Here is a 14,720-nt window from a genome sequence, read left to right as displayed (position 1 = left end):
ACGATTAAATCAGAATATTAGGATATCCATCCCCTCAAACACTTATCATTTCTTTGTGTTAGGCACATTTCAAATCTTCTAGCTATTTTGAAATATACAATAAACCACTATTAACTACAGTCATCCTACTGTACTAGCAAACGCTAGAACTTATTCTAACTGTATTTTTATACCTATTAACCTCTCCTCATCTCCCCTTTCCTCTACCTTTCCCAGAAGCTGGGAAACACTTTTTTTTTTTTTTTTTTGGAGACAGGGTCTCGTTCTGTCGCCAGGCTGGAGTGCAGTGGCAAAATCTCCGCTCACTGCAAGCTCTGCCTCCCGGGTTCACGCCGTTCTCCTGCCTCAGCCTCCCGAATAGCTGGGACTACAGGCACCCGCCACCACACCCGGCTAATTTTTTCTATTTTTTAGTAGAGATGGGGTTTCACCGTGTTAGCCAGGATGGTCTCGATCTCCTGACCTTGTGATCCGCCTGCCTCGGCCTCCCGAAGTGCTGGGATTACAAGTGTGAGACCCCGTACCCGGCCAGGAACCACCATTCTTTTCTCTACCTCCATGAGATGAACTGTTTAAGTTTCCCATATATTAGAGAGATCTCGTGGTATTTGTCTTTCTGTACCTGGCTTATTTCAATTCACATAATGTCCTCCAGGTCCATCCATGTTGCTACAAATGACAAGATTTCATCCTTTTTTATGGCTGAATAGTAGTCCATCATGTATATGTACCACATTTTCTTTATCCATTCATTAGCTGATACGGCACTGGGGTTGATATTTTGGCTGTTGTGAATCATGCTCCAATAAACATACGAGTGCAGGTACCTCTTTGATATGCTTATTTCTTTTGGATATATATCTAGCAGTGTGCTTGCTAGATCAAAGGTAGTTCTGATTTGTAATTTTTTGAGGAAACTTCATATAGTTTTCCATGGCTGTATTAATTCACATTCTCACCAACAGTGTATATCTCCTTTTCCTGTATCCTCACCAGGATTTGTTATTTTTGGTCTTTTTGTCAATAGTGATTGTAACTGAGGTGTGGTTTTGCTTTGCATTTCCCTGATGATGAGTGACGCTGAGCATTTTTCGTACAACTGTTGGTCATTTGTATGTCTTCTCCAAGCTTTTTTGATTGCTTAGCCTTTGTAGTGTGATCGCTTTTTGAGCACTGTCTTAATATATGTATAGTTTTAAATTATACATACACACTACTATGATTAGCTAATACCTCAAGGTGTATTATTCACCAGGGTGAGTTCACTATTAAAAACAGAAGATTGGCTAGGAATGGTGGCTCATGCCTGTAATCCTAGTACTTTGGGAGACCGAGGTAGGAGGATTGCTTGAGTCCAGGAGTTCGAGACCAGCCTGGGCAACATGGTGAAACCCTGTCTCAACAAAACAAAATAAAACAGAGGATTGGAAATCACAGTGGCTCATGTCTATCATCCCAACACTTTGGGAGGCTGAGGCAGGAGGACTGCTTGAGGCCAGGAGTTGGAAACCAGGCTGGTCAACATACCCAGATCCTGTCTCTACAAAAGCAAAATAACTAAAGTAGACATGGTAGTGCGTGCCTGTAGTCCCAGCTACTTGAGAGGCTGAGGGAGGAGGATCCTTTGAGCCCAGGAGTTTGAGGCTGCAGTGAGCTATGACTGCACCACTGCACTCTAGCCTGGGCCACAGATCAAGACCGTCTCAATTAACAAAACAAAAAACAGAGGATATAATTTTATATTTCAAATGTTCTTGATAATTAAAAACTTATTTTTGGTTGAGCGCAGTGGCCCATGCCTATAGTCCCAGCATTTTGGGAGGCTGAGGCAGGTGGATCACCTGAGCCCAGGAGTTCAAGACCAGTGTGGGCAACATAGCCAGACCGTCTCTACAAAAAATACAAAAATTAGCTAGGCATGGTGGCATGTGCCTTCAGTCCCAGCTACTTGGGAGGATCACTTGAGCCCAGGGAGGTCGAGGCTGCAGTGATCTAAGATTGTGCCACTGCACTCCAGCCCGGGCAACAGAGGGAGATCCCATCCCCCCCACCCAAAATTTTTTTTTTTTGGCTGGGTGTCGTGGCTCATGCCTGTAATCCCAACACTTTGGGAGGTTAAGGTGGGAGGACTGTTTAAGCACAGGAGTTCAAGACCAGCCTGGGACACCCCCTCTCTACAAAAAATTTAAAAATTAGCCAAGCGTGGTGGTGTGTGCCTGTGGTCCCAGCTACTTGAGAGGTTGAAGTGAGAGGATGGCTTTGAGTTCAGGAGTTTGTGGCCACAGTGAGCTGTGATTGTGCCACTGCACTCCAGCCTGGGCAACAGAGCAAGACTCTATCTAAAAAAAATTTTGTTTTTGTTTGGTTCCTTCTTGTTAGAATCAATTATATTGCCATTATGTTTACCTTGCACTTGACTAAGGGTTTGTTTAGTAAAGCTATGTAAGATAATTCATACTGGCCAGGCGCGGTGGCTCATGCCTGTAATCCCAGCACTTCGGGAGGTGGAGGTGGGCGGAACACGAGGTCAGGAGATCAAGACAATCCTGGCTAACACGGTGAAACTCCATCTCTACTACAAATACAAAAACAAAATTAGCTGGGTGTGGTGGCAGGTGCCTGTAGTCCCAGCTACTCAGGAGGCTGAGGCAGGAGAATGGCGTGAACCCAGGAGGCGGAGCTTGCAGTGAGCCGAGATTGCGCCACTGTACTCCAGCCTGGGTGACAGAGCAAGACACCGTCTCAGGAAAAAAAAAAAAAAAAAAAAAAAAAATTCATATTAGGTACTTGTAAACCCCTGTCTGTGCAAACTAATGCATGTGGACACCATATCCTTCTCACTATGGTGCCCTCACACCCAATTCAGGGCACCACATGCATCATTCCTGACCCATGGCTGTCTAATGTAGTACGATGTGAGGGTACCAGGTCATTTCCCCTCTTTTGTGACAAAATAAACCATAGATTTTATGTCCTAGTAAACCATCTTATCCTGGGGTATGTGCATCTGCCCCCCATCTGGTAGAACACATCTTTAGAGGGAACTATGTTGAGGAAATGGGAGAATTACACTTATCATTATCCTAATAGAGTACTCCTTTTTACTTTTTTTTTTTTTTTTTTTTTAAGAGTTGGGGTCTTGTTCTGTTGCCCATGCTGGAATTCAGTGGTGTGATTATGGCTCTCTGTAGCCTCAAACTCCTACGCTCAAGCCATCCTCCTGCCTTGCCTCCCAAAATGCCAGGATTACAGGTATGAGTCAGTCCTCCCAGCCTTTCCTTTAGCTTAGCTCTTAGGCTTTTCCCTATGATTCCTTACCACCTTTCCTTCTAGGCACTGTTTAGGTCATTAAAAGTGCCTTAGACTGGGAATCAGGAGATGTGGTCTTAGCTGTCTCTTTGCTTCCAACTTGCATACAACCACCTAGGGCCAGTTCCTTTACCTTTCCCACACCTCAGTTTCCTATAGTCCAGGGATGATAGTCCGTTTCACATGATCCTGAAACGGCTACGGCTAGCTCACGTGGACTCGTGTTTGAAAGTGTGGCAAAAACTGGAAACCGTCAAAGGCCAAAGACTGGTTTCATAACTGTCTTTTCAGTCTCATCTCTGGGGACATACAGATTCCACATAGTATACCATTTTCACAAATTTCTTTATATTGCAGCAAATTATTTGTGAAGTATTTGTTTTATTTATATTAAGGCACTGAAGTAGGATGTGCAGGTAGAGCTGTGTCGCTTGTTAGCTGGTGATACTTACAGATTCCTTTGGGTCTCTTTGCCCATGTAACTGTCATTTCCCCGAGTTTGCGTCTGTTTCAGGTTCTCGGCTACAAGCACTTTTTCACTGTCAACGAAGTCCCGTGCCTATCCCTGCTGCTGGATTGAGGCACAGGAGCCTCCAGGTGGTTTACCTTGCTCTAGGCTCCACTCAGTGTGCCCAAGCCCAATCTACACAATCATCCAGTCAACTCAAAGTGGGGAGAGACCACAACACCACACAACTGGCTCTGCATAAATTACTAAGATTAAAAGTAAATGGCCAGACACGGTGGCTCATGCCTGTAATCCCAACACTTTGGGATGCTGAGGCAGGTGAACCGCTTGAGTTCAGGAGTTTGAGACCAGCCTGGGCAACATGCTGAAACACCATCTCTACCAAAAAAGATTAAAAAAGACTAGCCTGGTGTGGTGATGCTTTCCTGCAATCTCAGCTACTCAGGAGGCTGAGGTGGGAGGATCACTTCAGCCTGGGAGGGGGAGATTGCAGAGAGTCATGATTGCACCACTGCACTCTAGCCTGGGTGATAAAGAGACGTCATCTTGGGGAAAAAAAAATAAATAAAAGTAAAAAACTGGTTATTTTTTGTGGGGCTGGAAACATTTAATTTTGTTTTCTAATTATGAAACATTCATCATAGCAAACTGGAAAGATAAACAGAAAAAGAAAATAAAAATGAGCTGTAATCCCAATCTCATATTTTGGTGTCAATAGTCCTCATTCTCCCTTTATGGTAATTAGATCACACTCATAGTAGTCTGTTCTCTCGCTGCTGGTAAAGACATACTCGAGACTGGGTAATTTATAAAGAAAAGGGTTTAATGGACTCACAGTTCCATGTGGCTGGGAGGCCTCACAATCATGGTGGAAGGCAAAAGGCACATCTTACATGGTGGCAGTCAAGAGAGAATGAGAGCCAAGCAAAAGGGGAAATCCCTTATCAAACCATCAGATCTCATGAGACTTATTCACTACCAAGAGACCAGTATGGGGGAAACCACCTCTATGATTCAATTATCTCCCACCAGGTCCCTCCCACAACACATGGGAACTGTGGGAGCTACAATTCAAGATGAGATTGGGGTGGAACACAGCCAAATCATATCACACCATTTATAATTTATTAAAAATTTTTTATTGTGGTAAAATAATATGAAATTTATAACTTTTTTGTATTTCCATTTTTCTCATTTTTATTTTCCATAGTACATTTATGACACAGAAATGTCCTGCGTCCTCTCCTTGAATGTCTGTAAGACTGCATTTTCAATATCTCCTGCCTGTCATTTACTTATGCTAGCAATTGAAGTCTGATTCTTGCAATGAGTATTGTCCCATTAACATTAAATAACTTATAAAAAAACTTTTATTTTAGTTTCAGGGATACCTGTGCAGGTTTGTTATATAGGAAAACTTATGTCAGGGTGGCTGGGTGTACAGATTATTTCATCACCCAGGTACTAAGCTACCATAGTACCTGGTAGTTATCTTTTCTGATCTTCTCCTTCCTCTTACCCTCCTCCCTCCAGGGGGCCTCAGTGTGTGTTGTTCCCCTCTGTGTCCATGTGTTCTCATCATTTAGCTCCCACTTATAAGTAAGAACATGTGGTATTTGGTTTTCTGCTCCTGTGTTAGTTTACTAAGGATGATGGCCTCCAGCTCCATTCACGTTCTGCAGAGGACATAATCTCGTTCTTTTTTATGGCTGCACAGTATTCCATGGTGTATATGAACCACATTTTCTTTATCCAGTCTACCATTGACAGGCATTTAGGTTGATTTCATGTCTTTGTTATTAAAAAGAGTGATTCAACGAACAGTCACATGCATGTGTCTTTAAGGTAGTACAATTTATATTCCTTTGGGTATATACCCAGTGATTGGATTGCTGGGTCAAATGATAGTTCTAAGTTCTTTGAGGAATTGCCATAGTGGCTGGACTAACTTACACCGCCACTAGCAGTGTACAAGCGTTCCCTTTTCTCTACAAGCTCCCCAGCATGTTTTTTTTGACTTTTTAGTAACAGTCATTTTGACTGGTGTGAGATGGTATCTCACTGTGCCATCTTACCCATTTTTAAGTGTGCAGTTCAATAGTACTAAATACATTCATAATGTTGTGCAACCACCACCGCCATCTGTCTCCATTACTCTTTTCATCTTGTAAAACTGAAACGCTAAGAACATCTCATTCCAGTTTCCAGCCAGACCTATTTCTACCTTCTGCCTCTATAATTTTGACTACTCTATCCCATATAAGTGGAATCAGACAATATTTGTCTTTTATTGTGACTGACATAAGTAATATTTTTAAAATGTCATATACAGTGCATTTTTTATTAAATCTTCTTTTACAATGTGATTTTTAATGATGCATTAGTATATTCCATTGTGTAGATCCCACTTGATTTAGTGATGCAGTGTTGTGAATACTCTGGCCATACTCTGCCTGCCTAGCAGTGTACTGGAGTAACAGAGCTGGCCAGGGATAGGGGTCGGAAGCTACAGATACAGAGCAGGTGTTTAACCTGAGCACATGCTCCAGAAAAGAAACTTTGATAAAAATCTTCCCCCATGTTCTCACCTTCTCCTTGATGGCAGAGCTGGACTACGTGTTCATCACTGCGGTGTGCATTCCATACGGCTCTGTCTCTACCCACATCCATTGTTATCTCTTTTGGATGAATTCACAGAAATGAAAATATGGGATTAACATGTTTATAATATTCTAAAGCTTTTCACAACAAGTGTTGCACAACTGCCATTCAGAAAGTTTGAACCAAATGTAAAAGAATGCTTATTTCCTGGGTGCTGTTGCCAAAATTTGGTGTAATTTCTTTTTTAAAACATGGTTTTGTACTGGAATAATTTTAACTGTTTATGTTTACTGAATTAAATTGTGCTATGGACATCTAGCCAAAAAAAACTTTCCAAGCCTCTTTTGGATGGTTGTAAAATTGTTTTAGTTTTTTGTTTCTGTTTAAGGCAATGGCCACAGCAATGAAAACTGAAAGCAGAAAATACCAAAACAGTGTATTAAAATCACCACTGAATACTAGAATGTATCAATGAAGCAAGAATTCACTGATTGAAGTATTGGTAGAGAATGTTTTAGATTACAAAGTGTGTAGACCAAGTCTCGCTCTGTCGCCCAGGCTGGAGTGCAGTGGTACAATCTCACCTCACTGCAACCTCCACCTCTCAGGTTCAAGCGATTCTCTTGCCTCACCCTCCTGAGTAGCTGGGATTATAGGCGCCCACCACCATGCCTGGTTAATTTTTGTAGTTTAGTAGAGATGGGGTTTCACCAAGTTGGCCAGGCTGGTCTTGAACTCCTGACCTCAGACTATCCATCCGCTTCAATTTCCCAAAGTGCTGGGATTACAGGCGTGAGCCATCGTGCCTGGCCTAATTTTTTTTTTAAGTTTATTTTTTATAGAGATAGGGTCTCCCTATGTCACCCAGGTTGGTCTCAAACTCCTGGGCTCAAGTGATCCTCCCACCTTAGTCTTCCAATGTGTTAGGATTACAGGCATGAGCCACTGTACCTGGCACTCAATAAATATTTTCTGATCACACTCTGCACCAGGTCCTATTCTAGGAGTTGAGGGCACAGCAGTGAACAGAACCAAGTGCTTGTCCTCTTGCAGGTGATGTTGTGGCTTTCATGACCAAGATGACCTATTTCTCTACTCCAGGGTCCTTGCTTGACCAAGCAGCACCTGCGTTCTATCTGATTTCCTGTGGAGCCTGCTGGATTTAAACTTTGACTTACGCCAGGTTTGAGTTAGGATCAGGAAAATTCCAAGCTGGTTTCTGACGTTTGAATCTGGAAGTCTAAGCTATAACTGCATGAAGACTGCACTGTGACCATGTGGCATCTCTCAGCATGGAAGAGAGCACATTTCCTTGAGAGACATTTCACAAATCCTGGCTGGCTGTCACCGCTTGTGGATGAAGCAGCACTGCCCTCCTAAGTGTGTGCGCTCCCAGGGAAAGGAGATGTGGGGAATGGTGATGGTGAGTGAAGACTCACTTTGTCTTCAAATGTCCTAGTCAATGGACAGGTGGGCACCATTTGGAGGAAGCTACTGCTTAACTGGGTCAAAGACCCATCTAGAGAGACTTTCCCTTTGGAGGAGTGATCTACACAACCACTGTTAGTAACATGTACATACAGGGCTAACACCAGCCTGGCATGGTGGCTCTTGCCTGTAATCCTAGCACTTGGTAGGCTGAGGTGGGAGGACTGCTTGAGGCCAAGAGTTCAAGATCAGCCTGGGCAACATAGGGAGACCTCATTTCTACAAAAAATTTCAAAATTGGCAGAGCGTGGTTGTGTGTGTCTATAGTCCCAGCTACTCCGGAGGCTGAGGTGGGAAGATCACTTGAGACTAGGAGTTTGAGGCCAGCCTGGGCAACACAGCAAGACCTTGTCTCTACCCATGATTGTGCCACTGCACTCCAGCCAAGGTGACAGAGCCAGACCCTATTTCTAAATAAATAAATAAGATTAAATAGCTCCATGTTAAGGAGAAGGGCAAGAAAGTAGAGTTGTGACCACCAACTGTGTGCATGTGCAACTACCCACCTACCCAGGTGTAACTGTGGGCCTTACAACTGATAACTGAGTAGCCAATTTTAATTTAGTCCCCTATCTAGTCATGATGTAGAAATACTAATATATACTCCTATATCTACTGGAGAGAGATGAAAATCAGGTTTGCTGGATCTGACATGGTTTTAATTAGGTTATACACAGAAAGGTAAATTATTTTCTTATTTTTGAGGTAGTTAAATAGCTACTTTATGCTCCTGTATTGTAAACTAAAATGTGACAGAAGCTGGATCACACGGCAATTTTCTTGCAGTTCTGACTACACATTTCCCTTTGGTAATACTGAAAAGCAAGAGCTTTTTTTGTTTCTATGCAAGGATCTGTTGGCCATTTAGCAGCAGCAATGCAGTGATTCGAGTGGTAGAACAATAATGATGACTCAGTAAAAAAAAAAAAAGATAGTAAAAGAAGAACAAATTAAACCAAAGTAAAACAAAGTAAAAGAAAGGAAATAATAAATACAAGACTCTCCCCTCCCCCTGCTTCCCTTGAGACATGGTCTCACTCTGTTACTCAGGTGACAATTTAATTGATAATTAAATTTCCTTAGTATATATAGGGCTACTCAGATTTTCTATGTTTATTTATTTATTTTTTGGCCGGAGTGCAGTGGCGTGATCACGGCTTACTGAAGCCTTGACTGCCCTAGCTCAAGAGATCCTCCTGTCTCAGCCTCTCGAGTAGCTGAGACCACAGGTGTGCGCCACCATGCCCCAGCTAATTTTTAAAACTATTTGTAGAGATGAGGTCTTGCTGTGTTGCCCAGAACTCTTGGGTTCAAGTAAGCCACTTCAACTGGCTAATACATACAGGAATTAAAAGAGGCTGAACACAGTGGCTAGCTCACACCTGTAATTCCAACAATTTGAGAGGCTGAGGCAGGAGGACTGCCTGAGACCAGGAGTTTGAGGCTGACTGAGTTATGATTGCTACTGTGTTCCAGCCCGGTCTGGGTGACAGAATGAGAACCTGTCTCAAAATAAACAAACAATAAGAGCAAGGAGGAAAAGAAAAAATTACCAACATTAGAAATGAAAGAGATGATATCACCACAGATCTTGCAGACAGTAAAACAAAAAAAATTATAATTATGTAAATAAATTCAATGGCATAGATAAAATGGACAAATTGGTTGAATGCCGATTAACCATAGTGATTCAAGAAACTATAGAAAGAAGGCCAGGCGCAGTGGCTCACGCTGTAATCTCAGTGCTTTGGGAGGCTGAGGTGGGTGAATCATGAGGTCAGGAGTTTGAGACCAGCCTGGCCAACATAATGAAACCCCGTCTCTACTAAAAATACAAAAAATTATCATCTCAGGAGTTTGAGACCAGTATGGCCAACATAGTGAAACCCTGTCTCTACTAAAAATACAAAAAATTAGCTGGGCATGGTGGCAGGTGCCTGTAATCCCAGCTACTCGGGAGGTTGAGACAGGAGAATTGCTTGAACCCGGGAGGTAAAGGTTGCAGTGAGCCGAGATCGCGCCATTGCACTCCAGCCCGGGCGACACTGTGACACTCTGTCTCAAAAAAAAAAAAAACCAAAAACAAAAAAACAGGAAACTAGCCCTACATATACAAAGGAAATTTAATTATGAATTAAAACTTCTCACAAAGAAATTTCAGACTGAGGTGGCTTTAGCAGTAAATTCTATCAAATATTTAAGGAAAAAAACAATTAACAAACACACACAAATTCATTCTAAAAATAAAGAGATCACTTCTCTAGTCATTTTTTTGAGCCCAATGACACTGAAAGGAAAGAACACTAGAGACCAGTATACCTCACTGAATACAGATGCAAAAATCCTTAATTAAATTTTTGGCAAATTGAATTCAGCAATATACAGCAAGGATAATGCATCACAACTAAGTGGAGTTTATCCCAAGAATGCAAGCTTGGTTTAACACTAAAAAAATCAACATAACTACCATATTACAGAATAAAGGAGAAAAATCATATGCAATCCTCTTATTAGATGCAGAAAAATATTTAACAAAATTTGCCACCCATTCACAATTTTAAAACTGTTAGCAAACTTGAAGTAGAGGGGACCTTCTTCATCCTGGTAGAGTACACAATCTCTGAAAAACCTTCAGTTAACATCATCCGTTAATGATGAACAACCGAATACTTTCTCCTCAGATTGAAAATAAGGCAAGGATGTCCAGTCTCAGGATTTCTATTAAACATTACTCTGGAAGTCCTAGCCAGTACAATAGGCAAGAAAAAGGCAAAGAAAACCATACAGGCTGAAAAGAAGAAATAAAACTGTCTATCTGCAGATGACATGATTGTGTATGTAGAAACATTTAAGGAATCTTTATGAAAAGCAAATCAAAATAGTAAGTGACTTTAGCATAGGTTAATACAAAACAATATTTTCTGCATACTAGCAATGACCACCTGGAAATTTAAAAAAAATATTTACTATAGTATCAAAAACAATGCCTCTGGCTGGGCAGGGTGGCTCACACCTGTAATTCCAGCACTTTGAGAGGCTGAGAAGGGAAGATCATTTGAGTCCAGGAAGTTGAGACCAGCCTGGGCAACACAGCAAGACCTTGTCTCAATAAAAAAAAAAAATTAGCTGGGTGTGGTACTGCACACTGTCATCCCAGCTACTTGGGAGGCTGAGGCAGGAGGACTGCTTGAGCTCAGGAGGTCAAGGCTGTAGTGAGCTATGATTACACCACTGCACTCCAGCCTCGGTGACAGAGTGAGGCTCCGTCTAAAAAATATAGATATATATATATACACACACACACACACACACCGTTTACTCTAGTATCAAAAACATGGACTAGTTAGGGATAAATTTAACATAATACATGCAAGGCACCTATACAATTAAAACTATAAAAACATTGCTGAATATTATGTTGAAAATTAAAGATGCAAATAAATGGAGATATACTATGTCTATGAACTACAAGACTAAATATGATAATGACCATTTTTCCCAAATTGTTCCATAGATACAATGTAATCTTAACTGAAATCCCAGCAGGGGTGGGGCATGGTGGCTCACACCTATAATCCCAGCACTTTTGGAGGCTGAGGTGAGAAGACTGCTTCAGCCCAGGAATTCAAGATCAGCCTGGGCAATGTGGTGAAACCCCATCTCTACAAAAACAAACAGCAGCAAAATAGCCAGGTGTGGTGGTGCACACCTGTGGTCTCAGTTATTTGGAAGGCTGAGACAGGAGGATTGCTTGAGTCTGGGTGGTGGAGGATGCAATGACTTGTGATCATGCCACTGCACTTCAGTCTAAAGCTACATTATTATTATGGGATCAACATTTGGATTAATGGAACAAAATAAATGAACCCACGTCTATGGGCAAGTAATTTTTGACAAAGTGGCCATAGTAAGTCAATAGGAGAAAGTCTTTTCAACAAATGGTGCAGGAAAAGCTGGATAACCATATGGGAAAAAATGAACATTGATTATTAACTTACTCATACACAAAATTCACCTCAAATTGGACCGTGTACCTAAGCTTAAAAGGTAAAACTTGGATGGGTGCGGTGGCTCACGCCTGTAATCCCAGCACTATGGGAGAATGAGGCGGGTGGATCACCAGGTCAGGAGATCAAGACCACACTGGCCAACATGGTGAAACTCCATCTCTACTAAAAATACAAAAATTAGCGGGTGTGGCAGTGGGACTACCTCCTGTAGTCCCAGCTACTTGGGAGGCTGAGGCAGAATTGCTTGAACCTGAGAGGCAGAGGCTGTGGTGAGCTGAGATCGTGCCGCTACACTCCATCCTGTGTGACAGAGAGAGATTCTGTCTCAAAAAAAAAAAAAAAAAAGGTAAAACTTAAAATGTCTAAAATAAAACATAGGAGAACATTTACATGATCTGGAGGGAGTCAAAGAGTTCTTAGATAATTGAAGACACACACACACACACAAACAAAGACAAGAGCTATAAAAGAAGATAGCTAAAAATTAGACTTTTACAAAGTTAAAGACTTCTGCTCTTCAAAAGACAATGCTAACAAAATGAAGACAAGTCACAGACTGGGAGAAAATAGTCACACAACACATATCTACATATCTGCCAAAGGTATTGTATCTAGAATATGAATAATTATTACAACTGAATAAGAAGACAACCAACCCAACTAAATTGGAAAACACACTGAATAGGCACTTTACAAAGATACATGAATATCCAACATGCACACAAAAATATGTCAACATCATTAGTCATCAGGGAAATGCAAAGTAAAACCACAGTTAGATACCACTACATATCCATTAGAATGGTGAAAATTAAAAAGACTGATAATAGCAAGTTATTACCAGTGAGAACGTACGGCAGCGACAACTCTCAAAACTTTACTGGTGGGTTGTAAGATGGTACCAGGACTTTGGAAAGCAGTTTGGCGTTTTTTTTTTTTTTTTTTGAGATGGAGTCTCGCACTGTCGCTCAGGCTGGAGAGCAGTGGTGTGAGCTCAGCTCACTGCAACCTCCACCTCCCGGGTTCAAGCGATTCTCCTGCCTCAGCCTCCCAAGTAGCTGGGATTACAGGCGTGTGCCACCATGCCCGGCTAATTTTTTTTGTAGTTTTAGTAGACATGGGGGTTCGCCATGTTGGCTAGGCTGGTCTTGAACTCCTGACCTCAGGTGATCTGTCCACTTCGGCCTCCCAAAGTGCTGGGATTATAGGTGTGAGCCACTGCACCCGGCTGCCATTTCTTTTAAAATTAAACATACACTTAGCATACAACCCAGTAGTCTTACTCCTAGATATTTACCCAAGAGAAAACATGTACACACAAAAACTTGTACACAGATGTTCATAATGGCTTTATTTATAATAGACAAAACTGGACAAAGCCTAAATGTCCATCAACATTTGTGGTATATAAACAAATTGTGGTATATACATACATTGGAAAAATACTCAGTGATAAACAGAAATGAACCACTCATTCATGCAACATAGACAAGTCTAAAAACATTATGCTGAGGAAAAGAAACCTTACGCACAAGAGTCTACACATTTCGTAAGATCACATTTTTATGAGACTCTAGAAAAGACAAATCTGATCCGCAGTAACAGAAAACAGATGAGGGCTTGCCTGGGACCAGGGATGAGTACCAGGGAATTTGGGGATGATGGAAATGTTCTAGATCTTCATTGTGGTGATGGTGGTTACATGCGTATATTACTTTCTCAAAACTCATCAAACTGCAGCCTGGCGCAGTGGCTCACGCCTGTAATCCCGACATGTCCGGGGGCCAAGGCAGGCAGATCACCTGAGGTAAGGAGTTTGAGACCAGCCTGGCAAACATGATGAAACCCTGTCTCTACTAAAAATACAAAAATTAGCAGGGCATGGTGTGCACATGCCTGTAGTCGCAGCTACTCAGGAGGCTGAGGTAGGAGAATCGCTTGAACCTGGGAGGCGGAGGTTGCAGTGAGCTGAGGTTACGCCACTGCACTCCAGCCTGGGCGAGAGTGAGACTCTGTCTAAAAAAAAAAATTCCAAAGGTTTAAACTTAAAATATAATAAATACTAAATATATTTGGTGTACATAGGGAATGTGAAAAAGAATAAACCTCAAATCCAGGAAACGAGGCTCAATTCCTTTAAGAAGCCTCCACTTAGAGGACCCTGGGACTCATGGCTCAAAGCCTTGTCCTCAGAGAGGCAATGAGAGCTTTACAGTACCTGCTTTGTAAAACCAGATTCAGCCCTGTTACTGCCCACTCTGAAGCCAAGTCTCTTGCTTCTCTGCCAATGACTCCCTTACATCATCCACTGGAGAAAACTACTGCAGCTGAGCTCTGTAAATTAAATGGCATGAATGAGCAACGCTAATTTGAATACCTACAACATTTTTGGAATTACTAAGCATACAAGCTTATTTGGATTGTAATGAAACCCTGTAAACAAAATATTTGTATAAACCTTTTGAATTCAGTAAATCAATACAAAAAATTACACTGACAAATACTTAGGTATCTACTGTGGTCTCAAGGAGCTGAAGATCCCATTGAAGAGTGTGTAAGCATGGAATTGCCAAATAAACAAGACACCCAGTAATTCCTCTAAGAGCTGAGAGAGGGAAGTATTGCTTTAGGCTTTAGTAGTCTAGAGAGGGAGGCCTGATGAGAAACTCATACTTATGCAGAACCAAAATCCAAAAGACCAATAAGGAATATTTTTTTAATTATAGAGTGCTGCTTTTGTGCATACATTTTTTTTCTATACAGTTGAACTGGGTCTGAAGAATAAAAGAAACATTAGGCTATATTTAACAGTCATAAAGGATACAGTAGCCTATATTTATCCT

The 14,720-nt window shown here is 41.6% G+C and overlaps 2 protein-coding genes across 15 annotated transcripts in view; one reads left to right on the top strand and one right to left on the bottom strand.

The window, feature by feature from the left end:
- Positions 1-14,720, top strand: part of CCNY (cyclin Y) — a 331,884-nt gene that overhangs the window by 65,198 nt on the left and 251,966 nt on the right. The window lies entirely within an intron of this gene.
- LOC117093088 (translation initiation factor IF-2-like) overlaps positions 1-14,720 on the bottom strand; it is a 119,594-nt gene that overhangs the window by 92,847 nt on the left and 12,027 nt on the right. For 3 of the 14 annotated variants that reach the window (XR_004443155.1, XR_004442886.1, XM_033228163.1), the window contains exon 3: positions 13,902-14,211. The exons of 8 other annotated variants lie outside the window; for them this stretch is intronic. The gene's annotated coding sequence lies outside the window, so the exon portion shown is untranslated. 3 more of the 14 variants (XM_033228955.1, XM_033231160.1, XM_033229430.1) reach the window with 3 other exon arrangements.

This window comes from Trachypithecus francoisi, unplaced genomic scaffold (genome assembly GCF_009764315.1).
Source record: "Trachypithecus francoisi isolate TF-2019V2 unplaced genomic scaffold, Tfra_2.0 Contig00025, whole genome shotgun sequence".
NCBI lineage: Eukaryota > Metazoa > Chordata > Mammalia > Primates > Cercopithecidae > Trachypithecus > Trachypithecus francoisi.
Note: the sequence above shows the minus strand (reverse complement) of the source record. Positions and strands in the feature narration are given on the sequence as shown.